This window comes from Schistocerca nitens, chromosome 5 (genome assembly GCF_023898315.1).
Source record: "Schistocerca nitens isolate TAMUIC-IGC-003100 chromosome 5, iqSchNite1.1, whole genome shotgun sequence".
Taxonomy (NCBI): domain Eukaryota; kingdom Metazoa; phylum Arthropoda; class Insecta; order Orthoptera; family Acrididae; genus Schistocerca; species Schistocerca nitens.
In genome coordinates this window covers 504,830,078-504,845,951 of record NC_064618.1, presented here as the reverse complement: position 1 = coordinate 504,845,951, position 15,874 = coordinate 504,830,078, and the positions used below count along the sequence as shown (strand labels likewise).

The 15,874-nt window shown below is 43.1% G+C and overlaps 1 long non-coding RNA gene across 1 annotated transcript in view; it reads right to left on the bottom strand.

Moving 5' to 3' along the window:
* Positions 1 to 316: 316 nt before the first annotated feature.
* Positions 317 to 15,874, bottom strand: part of LOC126260849 (uncharacterized) — a 197,318-nt gene continuing 181,760 nt past the window's right edge. The window contains exon 4 of the long non-coding RNA XR_007546650.1: positions 317 to 439. This is a non-coding gene — a long non-coding RNA (uncharacterized LOC126260849). The remainder of the gene's footprint in view (positions 440 to 15,874) is intronic.

Here is a 15,874-nt window from a genome sequence, read left to right as displayed (position 1 = left end):
ACTACAATTTCCGTCATAACATCATAATCAAACCGATTTTTCAGTTTATGTGAAGAAAAACAGTACTTCGGAAGACGTGCCACATCTGTATGAAATGGCAAGCGGTTGTACTCTCTTGTGCTGAAGGCAGAACTGTGAAGGCCCCACTCTGCTCTCTTGAATTCTCTCAGAAGTGTCGACACTGCCCCTCCACCCCACGCTAACGTGTTACCATAGGGTATCCGGATGGTCTACACCTCAGACTGTACGTTATGGTAAGACCGGGAGTAGAGCGGACGTACCTGAAGGAAGCGAGCACGCTGGGCGTGGGCGTGGTGGCCACCTTTCGGCGCTCGGCGTCCTCGAGGTGCGCCCTCAGCTTGTCGAGCACGGGGTGGCCCACGGCCTGCGTGCTGTAGCGCGGCTGCTCCGTGCTGCCAGCCACCGGGCGCCAGCCGTCCTGCAACACAGCCACAACAACCGTATACCTCACTGTGTCGTAATATCTGCTACTCACCTTGTAACGGACCTGGTCAGTAGCATACGATTTTATTTTCAGTATACGGCTCGATACAGTCACCACCCACACCAATAACAACACAAACTATAGATTCTCATTTATGTTTCAACAGATGCTAAAGAATAAATTGATCACCTCAAAATGTAAAAATACACTACTGGCCATTAAAATTGCTACACCAAAAAGAAATGCAGATGATAAACGGGTATTCATTGGACAAATATATTACACTAGAACTGACATGTGATTACATTTTCATGCAATTTGGGTGCATAGATCCTGAGAAATCAGTACCCAGAACTACCACCTCTGGCAGTAATAACGGCCTTGATACGCCTGGGCATTGAGTCAAACAGAGCTTGGATGGCGTGTACAGGTACAGCTGCCCATGCAGCTTCAACACGATACCACAGTTCATCAAGAGTAGTGACTGGCGTATTGTGACGAGCCAGTTGCTCGGTCACCATTGACCAGTCGTTTTCAATTGATCTGGAGAATGTGCTGGCCAGGGCAGCAGACGAACATTTTCTGTATCCAGAAAGACCCGTATATCACCTGCAACATGCGGTCGTGCATTATCCTGCTGAAATGTAGGGTTTCGCAGGGATCGAATGAAGGGTAGAGCCACGGGTCGTAACACATCTGAAATGTAACGTCCACTATTCAAAGTGTCATCAGTGCTAGCAAGAGGTGACCGAGACGTGTAGCCAATGGCACCCCATACCATCACGCCGGGTGATACGCCAGTATGGCGATGACGAATACACGCTTCCAATGTGCGTTCACCGCGATGTCGCCAAACACCGATGCGACCATCATGATGCTGTAAACAGAACCTGAATTCATCCGAAAAAATGACGTTTTGCCTTTCGTACACCCATGTTCGTCGTTGAGAAAACTATCGCAGGTGCTCCTGTCTGTGATGCAGCGTCAAGGCTAACCGCAGCAATGGTCTCCGAGCTGATAGTCCATGCGGCTGTAAACGTCGTCGAACAGTTCGTGCAGATGGTTGTTGTCTTGCAAACGTCCCCATCTCCTGACTCAGGGATCGAGATGTGGCTGCACGATCCGTTACAGCCTTACGGATAAGATGCCTGTCATCTCGACTGCTGCTAGTGATACGAGGCCGTTGGGATCCAGCACGGCGTTCCGTATTACCCTCCTGAGCCCACCGATTCCATATTCTGCTAACAGTCACTGGATCTCGACCAACGCGAGCAACAATGTCGCGATACAATAAACAGCAATCGCGATAGACTACAATCCGACCTTTATCAAAGTCGGAAGCGTGATGGTACGCATTTCTCCTCCTTACACGAGGCCTCACAACAACGTTTCACCGGGCAACGCCGGTCAACTGCTGTTTGCGTATGAGAAATCGGTTGGAAACTTTACGAATGTCAGCACGTTGTAGGTGTCGCCACCGGCGCCACCCTTGTGTGAATGGTCTGAAACGCTACTCATTTGCATATCACAGCATCTTCTTTCTGTCGGTTAAATTTCGCGTTTGTAGCAAGTCATCTTCGTGGTGTAGCAATTTTAATGGCCAGTAGTGTATATAACGAAAAGATGTTTTAGACAAAACAGTGTAATGCTAAAAAAGTGTCGAACACGCATTGAAGCGCCAAAGAAACTGGTACAGGCATGCGTATTCAAATGCAGAGATATATAAACAGGCAGAATACGGTGCTTCGATCGGCAACACATATGTAAGAAACAAGTGTCTGGCGTAGTTGTTAGATTGGCTACAATGGCAGGTTATCAAGATTTTAGTGAGTTTGAACGGTGGTGTTATAGTCAGTGCACAAACGATGGGACCCAGCACCTTCGAGGCAGAGGTGAAGTGTAGATTTTGCCTTACGACCATTTCACGAGTGTATCGTGGATATCAGGAAACCAGTAAAAACCATATGTCCGACACTGCTGCGGCCGGAAAAGATCCTGCAAGAACGGGAGCAACGACGACTGAAAACAATCGCTCAACGTGACTGTTGTGCAACCCTTTCGCAATTTGCTGCAGATTTCATTGCTGGGCCATCAACAAGTGTCAGAGTGCGCAAAGCTCATCGACATAGGCTTTCGGAGCCTAAGGCCCACTCATGTACCCCTGATGACTGCACGACACAAAGCTTTACGCCTCACATGGCCCGTCAACACCGACGCCGGACTGTTGATGGCTGGAAACATGTTGCCTGGTCAGACACGTCTCGTTTGAAATCGTATCGAGCAGATATACGTGTATTGGTATGGAGACAACCTCATGAATCCATGGACCCTGCATGTCAGGAGGGGACTGTTCAAGCTGGTGGAGGCTCTGTAATGGCGTGGGGCTTGTGCAGTTGGAGTGATGTGGGATTCCTGATACGTCTAGATACGACACGGACAGGCGACACGTACGTAAGCATCTTGTGTGATCATCTTCATCCATTCATGTCCACAGTGCATTCCGACGTACTTGAGCAATTCCAGCAGGACAATGCAACATTGTTGAGCATATTTGGCGTGCCTTGCAACGTTCTGTTCAGGAAAGATCTCCACCCTCTCGTATTCTTTCGGATTTATGGACAGCCCGCAGGATTCATTGTGTCAGTTGCCTCCAGCACTACTTCAGACATTAGTCGAGTCCACGCCACGCCGTGTTGCGGCACTTCTGCGTGCTCGCGGTGGTCCTACACGATGCTAGGCAGGTGTGCCTGTTTCTTTGGCTCTTCAGTGTAGAACTTTTATAATCTCAGTTATCAAAAGTATTAATTATATATAAAATTTTCTTTGCTTGTTGGGGTCGAGTTTAATAAAAAAAAATGGTTCAAATGGCTCTGGCACTATGGGACTTAACAGCTGAGGTCATCAGTCCCCTAGAACTTAGAACTACTTAAACCTAACTAACCTAAGTACATCACACACATCCATGCCCGAGGCAGGATTCGAACTTGCTACCGTAGCGGTCGCGCGGTTCCAGACTGTAGCGGCTAGAACCGCTCGGCCATCCCGACCGGCGGCAATCTACAGGGCGGCCCCAAACCAGCTCTCCACTGAAGAAACAGTTCAAAGCTGCGCCTTCAGCCGGCGAATTCATGGCGACGATCTTTTAGGATGCTGAAGGGCTTACTCTGTTTGACGTCCTCCTTCATGGTGCAACAATCAACTGTTAAGTGTACTAAGCTACCCTCAGGAAATTGAAGAAACGACTTCAGCATGTTCGTCGTCACAAATATGCGAACAAACTTCTCCTTCTCGATGACAACATGACGCCTCACACAAGTCTGCGCACCCTTCATTGGACTGTTCTCCGTCATCCGGCATACAGCTTGGATATCGCACCCTCCGACTTCCGTCTGTCTAGCCCAATGAAGGATGCACCCCGTGGGAAGTCCGTGGATGATGGGGAAGTTAATAATGTAGCAAGACGTTGGCTCAGCCGTCGACCAGTAGTGTGATATCATGCGCGTCCAAGCCGTTCCAGCAAGGTGGCGTAAGTCTGGCGCATAGAACGGAGATTATGTTTAAAAGCAAGGTCTTGTAGCCAGAACTATGGGCAACAATATACTGTATTGGAATGCTGAATAAAACCAACCTGCTCCCAGAAAAAAATGTGTTGCATTGTGAATTGTTATGCCGTACAACGATGATTCAGCACTGTTTCGTACGTTTTCAAGGTATTGAGAATCATTTACGCAGACCGTAACAATATCACGATGGAAGTTTGCTGAACAAAAAGAGTAGGTTATAAAATGGTTCAAATGGCTCTGAGCACTATGGGACTTAACATCTGTGGTTTAAATGGCTCTGAGCACTAGGGACTGAACATCTATGGTCATCAGTCCCCTAGAACTTAGAACTACTTAAAGCTAACTAACCTAAGGACATCACACAACACCCAGTCATCACGAGGCAGACAAAATCCCTGATCCCGCCGGGAATCGAACCCGGGAACCCGGGCGCGGGAAGCGAGAACGCTACCGCACGACCACGAGCTGCGGACAGTAGGTTATGAGTTCAAAGTGAGGCGACTGATCATATACATAAGTCCAGACTTCAGAAAGTACGTTACACAAGTCGTCCCGCGCTAAGACCACTGCGGAACAAAAGTAGCCCAGTTTCAGAAGAGAGACCATCTTTCAGGTTTCCTGCACGAATTGTTTTGCTGCGGTGCGGATGACAGGCGCATCACATTGTGGGAATGGATTGGCGTGACAACTGGAAACGAACTACAGAGCTGAAGAGAACTACAGAGCTGAAGAACGCGGAACAGTATGATTCTTGTGAGCAAAATGTCGTAGTTGCACAGAGATTCACGGTGAGAGTCTAGCTGTATATGGAACAAATGCAATGTTGTGTCCAGCGCTAGGGAAATTATGTCGACAATTTGATCCAGTGCACAAAGACGTTGGTGATGCTGATGCGCCATACAGAGCAGATCTGACACCATGCAATTTCCATCGGCAAGATGAAGAAACATCTGGATCAAAAGAGATTGCCCAACGACGAGGACGTGCAATCAGAGATTCTCGAATCGTTCCGTGACCAGGCAGCGGATTTCTATCGCCGAGGTGTTGAACAACGGGTACAACGTTCCGTACGCTGTTGTCAGGGATTTGGTAACTATGTTGAAAAACTTTGTCATACATCTGTGTCACTTTGACGCGTCGTGTAGCATTCAGTGTTACTTGGCCTGCCGTAGTAATGTGTAGGTTATTTTTTGAACTGTCTTCGTAAATATACACTGTCCATTTGAAGGAGGAGCATACTTAGTCCCAATATCAGCGGATTCCTAACGTATTGAAAACGCTGTATGTACTATCTGTATTCTTCTGTACTCTTCCTGATCTCTTTTACGTCTCTTTTTAATTTTTATACGACCTTGTATTTGTACCACCAGTTAACATTTACATCCATCTTTGACGATTGTTGTTTCCACTTGCGGTCCTTTAAGCATTTATACATCTCAGCACTGTAACGCACAATTTTTATATTATTTTGTATCGTTTATTTTGGTCTATATCTGTAAATGGATTATCCACAATTTTTAATGCGATTAGTGTTTTGTATCAGTTTTATTCATAACTTGTAACAGCTCTCATATTTCATGTTTAACCCTTGCCTTTATTTGGCAATTAAATAATACTCCGTAACTCTCAGCTGACTGACGCCATCGGCTGTGAGATAAGGACGACTGGCACGAGCCTCGCAAGGAGCCCTTTGAGTGCGAGGTCGCCAGTTCAGCACTCATTGGAAAGTATTGTGTTAACAGTGATGATGGGAAAAATGTTAGCTGCTTATCACTCACATTGGGCATCAGGAGACGGACAGAAAATGAGTGTCCGGGAGGTGCAAAAATCAACCTTTATGAGCTGCATGTGTTACTCTTCACGAAATCGACGTCGTCCTGCTTATATTCTTAGATTTAGTTTCGCTTCAGTTTTCAACAACCATATTTAGCAAGTACAGAAAGTCATTAAATATCTACAAACATCCTGGTTACTACATTTTTCGTATATACCGAATATAAGGAAACGGGGTAACAATAAAATGAACAGAAAATTTAATTTATAACAAAAAGGGATAATAGGGTTAAAAAGTTCTACGGAAGAGTAAAATATATTTCTCTGTAATAAGGACAAGCAATACCCGCCTCAGTAGCGAAGACAGCTAACGCACACCTAAGCGGTGGCGTTCGGCTCGGAAGCAGGCTAGATAGTTTGATTTCTAGTGTTGGAAGAAAATTTCACGTTCAGTATTTTGCCCAAAGTGGAACGAGATGTGGTGATATTAACTTCATGATCACTAGACAACGCGCCAATATCCTTCATCAAATTGCAAATCTCCCATCATTGTCTCGTAGAGTGAAGGCGTGTGTTCCTTATTGTGCGATAATAATAAGCTATGTATCGCCACCTGGTCTCATTCTCTACCTTCTTTTCTTATATCATCATACAACACAAACATGACACAACAGTACACACACACACACACACACACACACACACACACACACACACACACATGCACACACGCACCTGTTAGAGTCAGGTATTCTCAACAGCTACAGCACAATTCTCGCACGCTTTGTGCGCCAAGAATGAAAAGTCTTGCCTATTAAGCGGTTGAACAACTTTCTTGACCTCCCAGCTAATAATACCATACGACTCTCTCTCTTTACACTAGAAGCAATTACCTGGAGTTACGAAAACAATATGAATCATTTGCTGATACTCTGTATCCATTCATACAAAAACTAAGGTAGGTCACTTCTGCTCTATATTATCATACTTAATCTATATAGAATCTCTTTGGCAGAAAGGGTATCTAAAATGGGAACCATGTCTTGTGAGCTATTGTTTCAAACTGAACAGAATGAAAGTAAAGAGATAATTCAGCAGAGTTACGTAAAACCCGAAACTTACAGCAGCCCGAAAGTTGATTTATCTACGCCATATGCAGCTAGGGTTACTGGTAGAGAATATATAACTAAATATTTCTAAATTACAGTTTCTGCAACTCGCTTGCTGCCAATATTCATTATAAATAATTTTCCTCTCTGTGCAGGATATATCGTTGTTGTTAGATACTCAAGGATATTTTGTTCATTCAGATTCTGTCTTTAAGAAGCACCTGGCATTTACGTGAAGCTGTATACATTTTATAGGCAACAAAATGCACATTATCGAACGAGATGACGAGGTGGCACTATGACGACGACACTGAAGTTGTATTTGGTAGGAGTAAGGGCCAGACATCATCTCGCCATTTGGTGGAGGTTTCCGGTTGTTTCCACAAATCACTTTAGGTGATTTCCGCGATGGTTTCATCGACAATAGTTGATTTCCTTTTCCAAGCTTTTCTACATTATGTGGTCAAAAGTATTCGGATAACTGGCTGAGAATGACCTTCAAGTCCGTGGCGCCCTCCATCGGCAATGCTGGAATTCAGTAAGGTGTTCCAACCTTAGCCTTGATGACAGCTTCCACTCTCGCAGGCATACGTTTAATCAGGTGCTTGAAGGATTTTTGGTGAATGGCAGGCCATTCTTCACGAAGGACTGCACTGAGGAGAGGTATCGATGTCGATCGGTGAGGCCTGTGTAGTGGGACGCGAAATTGAAGCGTCACCCATCCACCAGTGTCAGCCCAGTTTGCAGGTGAATATAAGTTTAATTTAGTGTTTTGTTTCTGTCTTTTGTAATATTTGTAATGGTTGTGAATTATCTAAAGTTTTGTATTTATTTTTAAGTTTCATGTACGGAGAGGGCGGCGCAACGAACGGAGACAGCATCTTCACTGCCGGGACCAGAGAGAAAATTGCTGGCCACTATACGTCGCGGGTCGACAGCCAAACAGCAACAGAAGATCCTGAAATCGAGTTGTTGCGTCGTGCATCTAAAAACTGAAAAAATAAGAATTTGTAATGTTTGTACAACAATGACGTCATAGAAAGTTAATCATGTTGTAAATGTTCAGTCCTATCTTGTCAAGGCTCAGGTTCACGTCTATATGTAGTATATAGGAAGATGATAAACTAGTGTATACTACAAAAGTGTAAATACGTGTTCCGAGAATTTATTTATGAAGAATTATGTTAAGGAAGAAGTATCACTAATTTATTTGAGAAGATTATTAATTTTTGACAACGTTCATCGCGAGTTTGAGTCCTGAAAGTTTATTCAATGTGGTTCTAATATTTATTAAAGCAGATAACTTACATTAATATAATTTCTGAGAAGAAACAAACGAAAGCTAAATTGAAAAAAGTTTGCGCAAACCAATTGGACTGAGTGACGTAATTCTGTGCATACGACTCAAATGATGATGTTTTAATTACAGTTTCGTTCAAGAACCATTCAGCGACCACTTTAAAAAGAGTTTAAATAATTTTGAAGTGTTTTGAAACTGACTTTGGAGACGAAGTCTGCACATGGTCATATGTCAAAAGAAAATCATTTATACAAAACTTACGCCGTTACACAACACCGTGGCGACCTTATAAACAGGACTTGTGTGCAACTAAGACACACAGGTACGAAACAAAACATCAAGAGTCCTTCGGAAGTCAACGCGAGTTTTCGTGGAGCCTTCATCAGCCAGCGGCGACTCCGCGGGTGTGGGCATCTGACGGAGCGCAGCCAAGCAGTACGATCACGCAGTTATTCCACGAGAAGGCGCATCTGTTGGGCAGCAGCTGAACGCTGCAAACCCCGACAACCTTTTCTCTCTAAACTAACAGGCCCAGTACGTCAGCTGGGGGGCGTTCCTCCGGCTGGTATTAGAGGTGTTGCTGAGGGCTTCGCCTGTCTACGGTGCGGCCGGGCGTGGTTGCAGCCAGTGACGTCTCCGGTGTTCGACTCAGCGTCCTGCCGGTTGCGGAAGCGGGGTCGCAGCATCTCAGCGGCTGCATCGACGGCTGTTACTTCTGCAGCCCATAGCAGACTACAATATTAGTGTCCGGTGAGTCTGTTTTAAGTTGGAAGTGGAGTGTTGTACATAGGGAGTGTGCTTTTAATAGGATTGTTGATTACAAGTCTGCGTGTGTACTAGTTAATATCTTACAATAATGTCGGGAAGTGAAATGTCAGACGAAGAGCAATCTGTGTCCGATAGGAGCATGAGACCCCTTTTTAGGGCGATCGCTAAATTAAAACAATCTAACGAAGAATCTACTGCTAGATTAAAAGATGAACTAAAACAGGAATTATAACAGTCTAACGAAGAATCTACTGCTAGATTAAAAGATGAACTAAAACAGGAATTATAACAGTCTAACGAAGAATCTACTGCTAGATTAAAACAGGAATTAAAACAATCTAACGAAGAATCTACGGCTAGATTAAAAGAGGAAATTAAAGGGGAGCTAACAAAATCTACAAACAGGTTACAGGAACATCTTAATGAAACCAGTCGAGAATTAAGTGATAAAATAGAGGCTTCCAAAATTGAAATGCAGGAAAAACTAGTGGGACTTAGTAATAAGATTGCTGATAATTGTAAAAGGTTAGAAGAACATATCCAGGAATCGCGTGAGGAAACAGCTCGCATGCGAAATGATATTACTGACTTAACCAAGAGACTAGATAATGCCAATGTCTTAGTTGTAAATGAAATAGAGAAAAATAACGATAAGTTACGAGATGAATTTTCTATGCAAACAGAAACTGTTCGTAGAGAATTATTAGAATCTATTAAAGAGGTTTCTACCAAACCTGTAGAGATTTCCTCAATAGATAATGTAGAATTAGAGACATTAACTCATCAAGTAGAAAAAGATCATACTGAAATAGAAAACATGAAATTTTTAATTACCGAAATATGCAGTAACCTTGAGACTTCCAAAGATAATAACATTGACGAAGGTACAGAGCGTTCACATCGTGAACCCAGTGAAGAATCGATATTAGCTAACCGTGTATCCAATACAGAAATGCGAATACAGGAAATTACTAAACGGTTATCGGAATTAGATAATAATGAAAACATTTCAAGTAGTAGAAGTAATAACGTAATCAGAGACAACGGTCGCATCGTGTTTGCTAGCTCGGACGACAACAATACAAATAAAGAAATCACGGCAAGCAAATCCGACGCAACTCCGTCTCTGCAATCTAAACAAAATCCAACTATGTCTCTCGCAGAATGTTGGGATGATATAACGACAAATTCAAATGTAGCAAGTCGATTTTCTGTATTCAAACCAGGAGGCGAACTTCACCCTATAATCTTTATAAAAGCTTTTGAAACTTCATTATCTCCTAAGTGGAGTAATGAAAAACGGATTCAATTTGTAACAGGACATTTAGAAGCAGAAGCTGCGGAATGGGCAGTACTGCATAGAACTGAATTTAGGGACTGGGATGATTTCGTTAAGAGGAAAACAACAAAACTTAACTTTAGAGTTGTTAGACCCTCCTCCTTATTCTAAACAGTGGAGAGGTTATAGGAATTATTTCGAATGGCATTTAAACCGTGCTAAATTAATTGAAGAACCAATTATTGAAAGGCATCTAATACGAGTCCTAATTACTAGGTTACCGTATTATGTAAGGGAAAGAAAAATGTTATTCTACGAATTGTCCATCCGAACGAGAAAAGAAAGACCTTTTATTAGTACGATCTCATCCTAAAAGTTCGAAGATCAATAAGGAATGTAGAAAATTCTTCTTTATCTTTGAAGGTCCATATGTTGTTCATAAGATTGTACATCCCAAAGCGTTAATTCTTATGGAACCTTCATCAGGTGTAATTAAAGGATTATATAGTGTCGATCAAATGAAACCCTTCATTCCTAAATAAGTTAATATTTAGTCTATGTTACATACGGAAGAGCGTTCGTAGTTTATTCATGTGAAGTTTTTCGTGATAGTTACGTGTTATTTTAAAGAAATGACAGGAAGTTTAAACAAGTGTTCTACAATAATCTACAGGTACTTCAAAAAGGGAAAGATAACTAGAAGGGGATTTATATGGAAGAAAGTTTTGTTATTAGGTCAGAAGGAATTTTGTATATTTTATATTTACTCGGATAGTAGGAACCAAAGGGGATAGTTAATAATTTTAGGGACCATGGGCGTCCAGAGCTATATGGCTCACGAGAACATAGCAGAGTGCCTTTAATAGAGATTTGTAATAGTGTTAATGTAGAACACACCAAACGGGGCTCTCTCGCTTGTTTCTCCTAAATAAATTGCCATTACCCAACAAAGTATCCGAAGGTAAAAGAAAGCCGTGCCAAGATTCTAAAGAAAGTTTTGCTTGATTTCTTCCTGACCTCAGGCATAAATAAAGCATTAGGGAAAAGAACGACGTAAAGTAAATAGTACTATTAGTTATTGTGAGAAACTTATAAGTAATATATATTTTGGAAAGAATAACTCTAGTAAATGAATAAAACTGAAACTAACCTATCACAATTTGAACGCTCTGTCCTAATGTAACAACGTTAAAGAACGTACTAAATTATTATTTACTAGCAACTATTAAATGAAAAGGAGTAATCTCCATATATTCGGTTATGAATTACCATAATAGCACAATTAAAAGTAAATGACAAATAGTCACAACAATATTGTCATAAAAGGATTGAATCTATCTAAGAGCAAGGACATTAGATTAAGGAAAATGTGAGAAAAATGTATAATATTAACAGTTAAATATTGTATATAGAAGAAGTTTTATTTTCGGTTAAAACCTGACAAACTGAGCTTGTGGGTGGGGTATGTAGTGGGACGCGAAATTGAAGCGTCACCCATCCACCAGTGTCAGCCCAGTTTACAGGTGAATATAAGTTTAATTTAGTGCTTCGTTTATGTCTTTTGTAATATTTGTAATGGTTGTGAATTATCTAAAGTTTTGTATTTATTTTTATGTTTCATGTACGGAGAGGGCGGCGCAACGAACGGAGACAGCATCTTCACTGCCGGGACCAGAGAGAAAATTGCTGGCCACTATACGTCGCGGGTCGACAGCCAAAGAGCAACAGACGATCCTGAAACCGAGTTGTTGCGTCGTGCATCTAAAAACTGAAAAAATAAGAATTTGTAATGTTTGTACAACAATGACGTCATAGAAAGTTAATCATGTTGTAAATGTTCAGTCCTATCTTGTCAAGGCTCAGGTTCACGTCTATATGTAGTATATAGGAAGATGATAAACTAGTGTATACTACAAAAGTTTAAATACGTGTTCCGAGAATTTATTTATGAAGAATTATGTTAAGGAAGAAGTATCACTAATTTATTTGAGAAGATTATTAATTTTTGACAACGTTCATCGCGAGTTTGAGTCCTGAAAGTTTATTCAATGTGGTTCTAATATTTATTAAAGCAGATAACTTGCATTAATATAATTTCTGAGAAGAAACAAACGAAAGCTAAATTGAAAAAAGTTTGCGCAAACCAATTGGACTGAGTGACGTAATTCTGTGCATACGACTCAAATGATGATGTTTTAATTACAGTTTCGTTCAAGAACCATTCAGCGACCACTTTAAAAAGAGTTTAAATAATTTTGAAGTGTTTTGAAACTGACGTTGGTGACGAAGTTTGCACGTGGTCATATGTCAAAAGAAACGTTCCAAAACATTCGAAAGGTTTTCTATAGGATTCAGGTCAGGACTCTATGCAACCTAGTCCATTACAGGGATGTTATTGTCGTGTAACCACTCCGCCACAGGCCGTGCATTATGAACAGGTGCTCGATCGTGTTGAAAGATGCAATCGCCATACCCAAATTGCTCTTCAACAGTGGGAAGCAAGAAGGCGATTAAAACATCAGGGTAGGCCTGTGCTGTGATAGTGCCACGTAAAACAACAAGGGCTGCATGAAAAAAACAACCACACAATAACACCACCGCCTCCGAATTTTACTGTTGGCACTACAAACGCTGGCAGATGACGTTCACCGCGCATCTGCCATACGCTGAACCTGCCATTGGATTGCCACATCGTGTACCGTGATTTGTCACTCCACGCAACCTTTTTCCACTGTTCAATCGTCCAATGTTTACGCTCCTTCCACCAAGCGAGGGGTGGTTTATCATTTACCGGCGTGATTGTGGCCTATGATCAGCCGCTCGACCATGAAATCCAAGTTTTCTCACCTCCCACCTTATAGTACTTGCAGTGGATTCTGGTGCAGTGTGGAATTCCTGTGTGATGGTCTAGACAGATGTCTGCTACGACCCTGTTCAACTGTTGGCGGTCTCTGTCAGTCAACATGCGAGGTCGGCCTGTACGCTTTTGTGCTGTACGTGTCCCTTCACGTTTCCACTTCACTATCACATCAGAAACAGTGGGATGTTTGGGAGTGTGGAAATCTCACTTACAGACGTATGACACAAGTGACACCCAATCACCTGACCACGCTCGAAGTCCGTGAGTTCTGCGGAGCTCCCCATTCTGCTCTCTCACGATGTCTAATGACTACTGAGGTCGCTGATATGAAGTGCCTGGCAGTAGGTGGCAGCACAATGCACCTAATATGAAAAACGATGTTTTTGGTATGTCCGGACATTTTTGATCACGTAGTGTATAGGTGCTTGTGTTTCGGTTCTATTGACATCGATTTCGACGGGGCATTAAGATTTAATTTTCTATTCCTTTTTCGTGGATTTGAGGTTCAGTGTCACCCAGCGCTGCTGTTAACGGAGCAAACTGAACAGCGCGTCCACATACATGGGTGCTGTTCCTTAAATGTGACACGATAATAATATCATATTACGTTATGTTGCGTTCGAAGGTGAAATGAAACTGTAATAGAAGATGACGAAAAATCATTCAGAAAGCGTGCGGAATAATGTAAAACAACCTACTGGTTACGTCTCGCCATTCAGTATGATAACCGTGAATGACTGACGCAAAATACTGCAGTCGGGTACTCTGCGGATCGTTCTGGTAGTAGTAATTAATTTCACTCCTTCAGGCATCCACCCTCCCACTTCTCTGCAACTTTTCCTTTTTATCCCTCTCCTGCAACACTCCAGCCCTCTTCTGTACGAGTAATAACATTAAATTATACAAACGCGTGATAAATTATGAAATGATGACGTTAGATTAATATGATTACGAATTTAAAAGCGTACTGCGTTCGGGATGCGTCCAATCGATTATATATTAAGCGGACAATTATGGTTTTACGATTATGGAAGCGGTGGAGTGTGTTGTGAGACACAACCAAGTAGCTACTGAAGTCTGCGCGAATGTCAGTAGGATTTGCTCACACAGTCCTGGTCGCCTCTTCGGACCACAAATAAAGGTGAAACCTGGTTAATTAGTAACGGCTGGCATTACAGATTCCCTTCTCCGTTCTGTCGTAACAGCAGTGGGACGAACGCTGCCACGTCGGGGGACCCTGCGACGCGTTCCCACAAAACCGCTGCCGCTGGTCTCGCAAGAGCCTGCGACGCTTTCGTGTATAGAGCGACGTGCTGGGTCACGACGCGCTAAAATTGCGCCGGAGTCCGTAGGACACGAAACGGGAGCGTTTTCTCCCAGGGAGCTTTCCCAAGGCGTGTCATCAGTCACGACAGTTCGCTCGTGTTGCTCTCTGAGTGGGTGCTTTTATGAAATGGCAGGTTTAGTAGCTATGTCCGCTGTGCTCGTATACAGGCAGATTCAGCTCGAGAGCTCAAAACTGAAATGAAACGGGGAACACCTCTCTAGATATTCTGAGGTAAGAAACGTGGAATCAGCGAAGCCAACTGATGATTGAAGCATCTTGTTTCAACAGTTATCATTTCTATAGAGTGAACATTAATACACTAATGGCCATTAAAATTGCTACACCACTAAGATGACGTGCTACAAACGCAAAATTTAACCGACAGGAAGAAGATGCTGTGATATGCAAATGAGTAGCTTTTCAGAGCATTCACACAAGGTTGGCGCCGGTGGCGACATCTACAACGTGCTGACATGAGGAAAGTTTCCAACCGATTTATCATACACAAACAGCAGTTGACCGGCGTTGCCTGGTGAAACGTTGTTGTGATGTCTCGTGTAAGGAGGAGAAATGCGTACCTTTTCCGACTTCGATAAAGGTCGGATTGTAGCCTATCGTGATTGCGGTTTATCGTATCGCGACATTGCTGCTCGCGTTGGTCAAGATCCAATGACTGTTAGCAGAATATGGAATCGGTGGATTCAGGAGGGCAATACGGAACGCCGAGCTGGATCCCAACGGCCTCGTATCACTAGCATTCGAGATGACAGGCATCTTATCGACATGGTTGTAATGAATTGTGCAGCCACGTCACGATCCCTGACTCAACAGATGGGGACGTTTGCAAGACAACAACCATCTGCACGAACAGTTTGACGACGCTTGCAGCAGCAGGGACTATCAGGTCGGAGATCATGGCTGCGGTTACCCTTGACGCTGCATCACAGACAGGAGCGCCTGCAATGGTGTAGTCAACGACGAACCTGGGTGCACGAATGGCAAAACGTCATTTTTTCTGATGAATCGAGGTTCTGTTTACAGCATCATGATGATCGCATCCGTGTTTGGCGACATCGCGGTGAACGCACATTGGAAGCGTGTATTCGTTATCGCCATACTGGCGTATCACCGGGCGTGATGATATGGGGTGCCATTGGTAACACGTCTCGGTCACCCTGGCCAGCACATTCTCTAAATCTCTCACCAATTGAAAACGTTTGGTCAATGGTGGCCGAGCAACTGGCTCATCACAATGCGCGTCACTACTCTTGATGAACTGTGGTATCGTGTTGAAGCTGCATGGGCAGCTGTACCGCTACACGCCATCCAAGCTCTGTGTGACTCATTGCCCAGGCGTATCAAGGCCGTTATTACGGTCAGAGGACATTGTGTTGGGTACTGATTTCTCAGGATCTATGCGTGAAAATGTAATCACATGTCCTAGTATAAT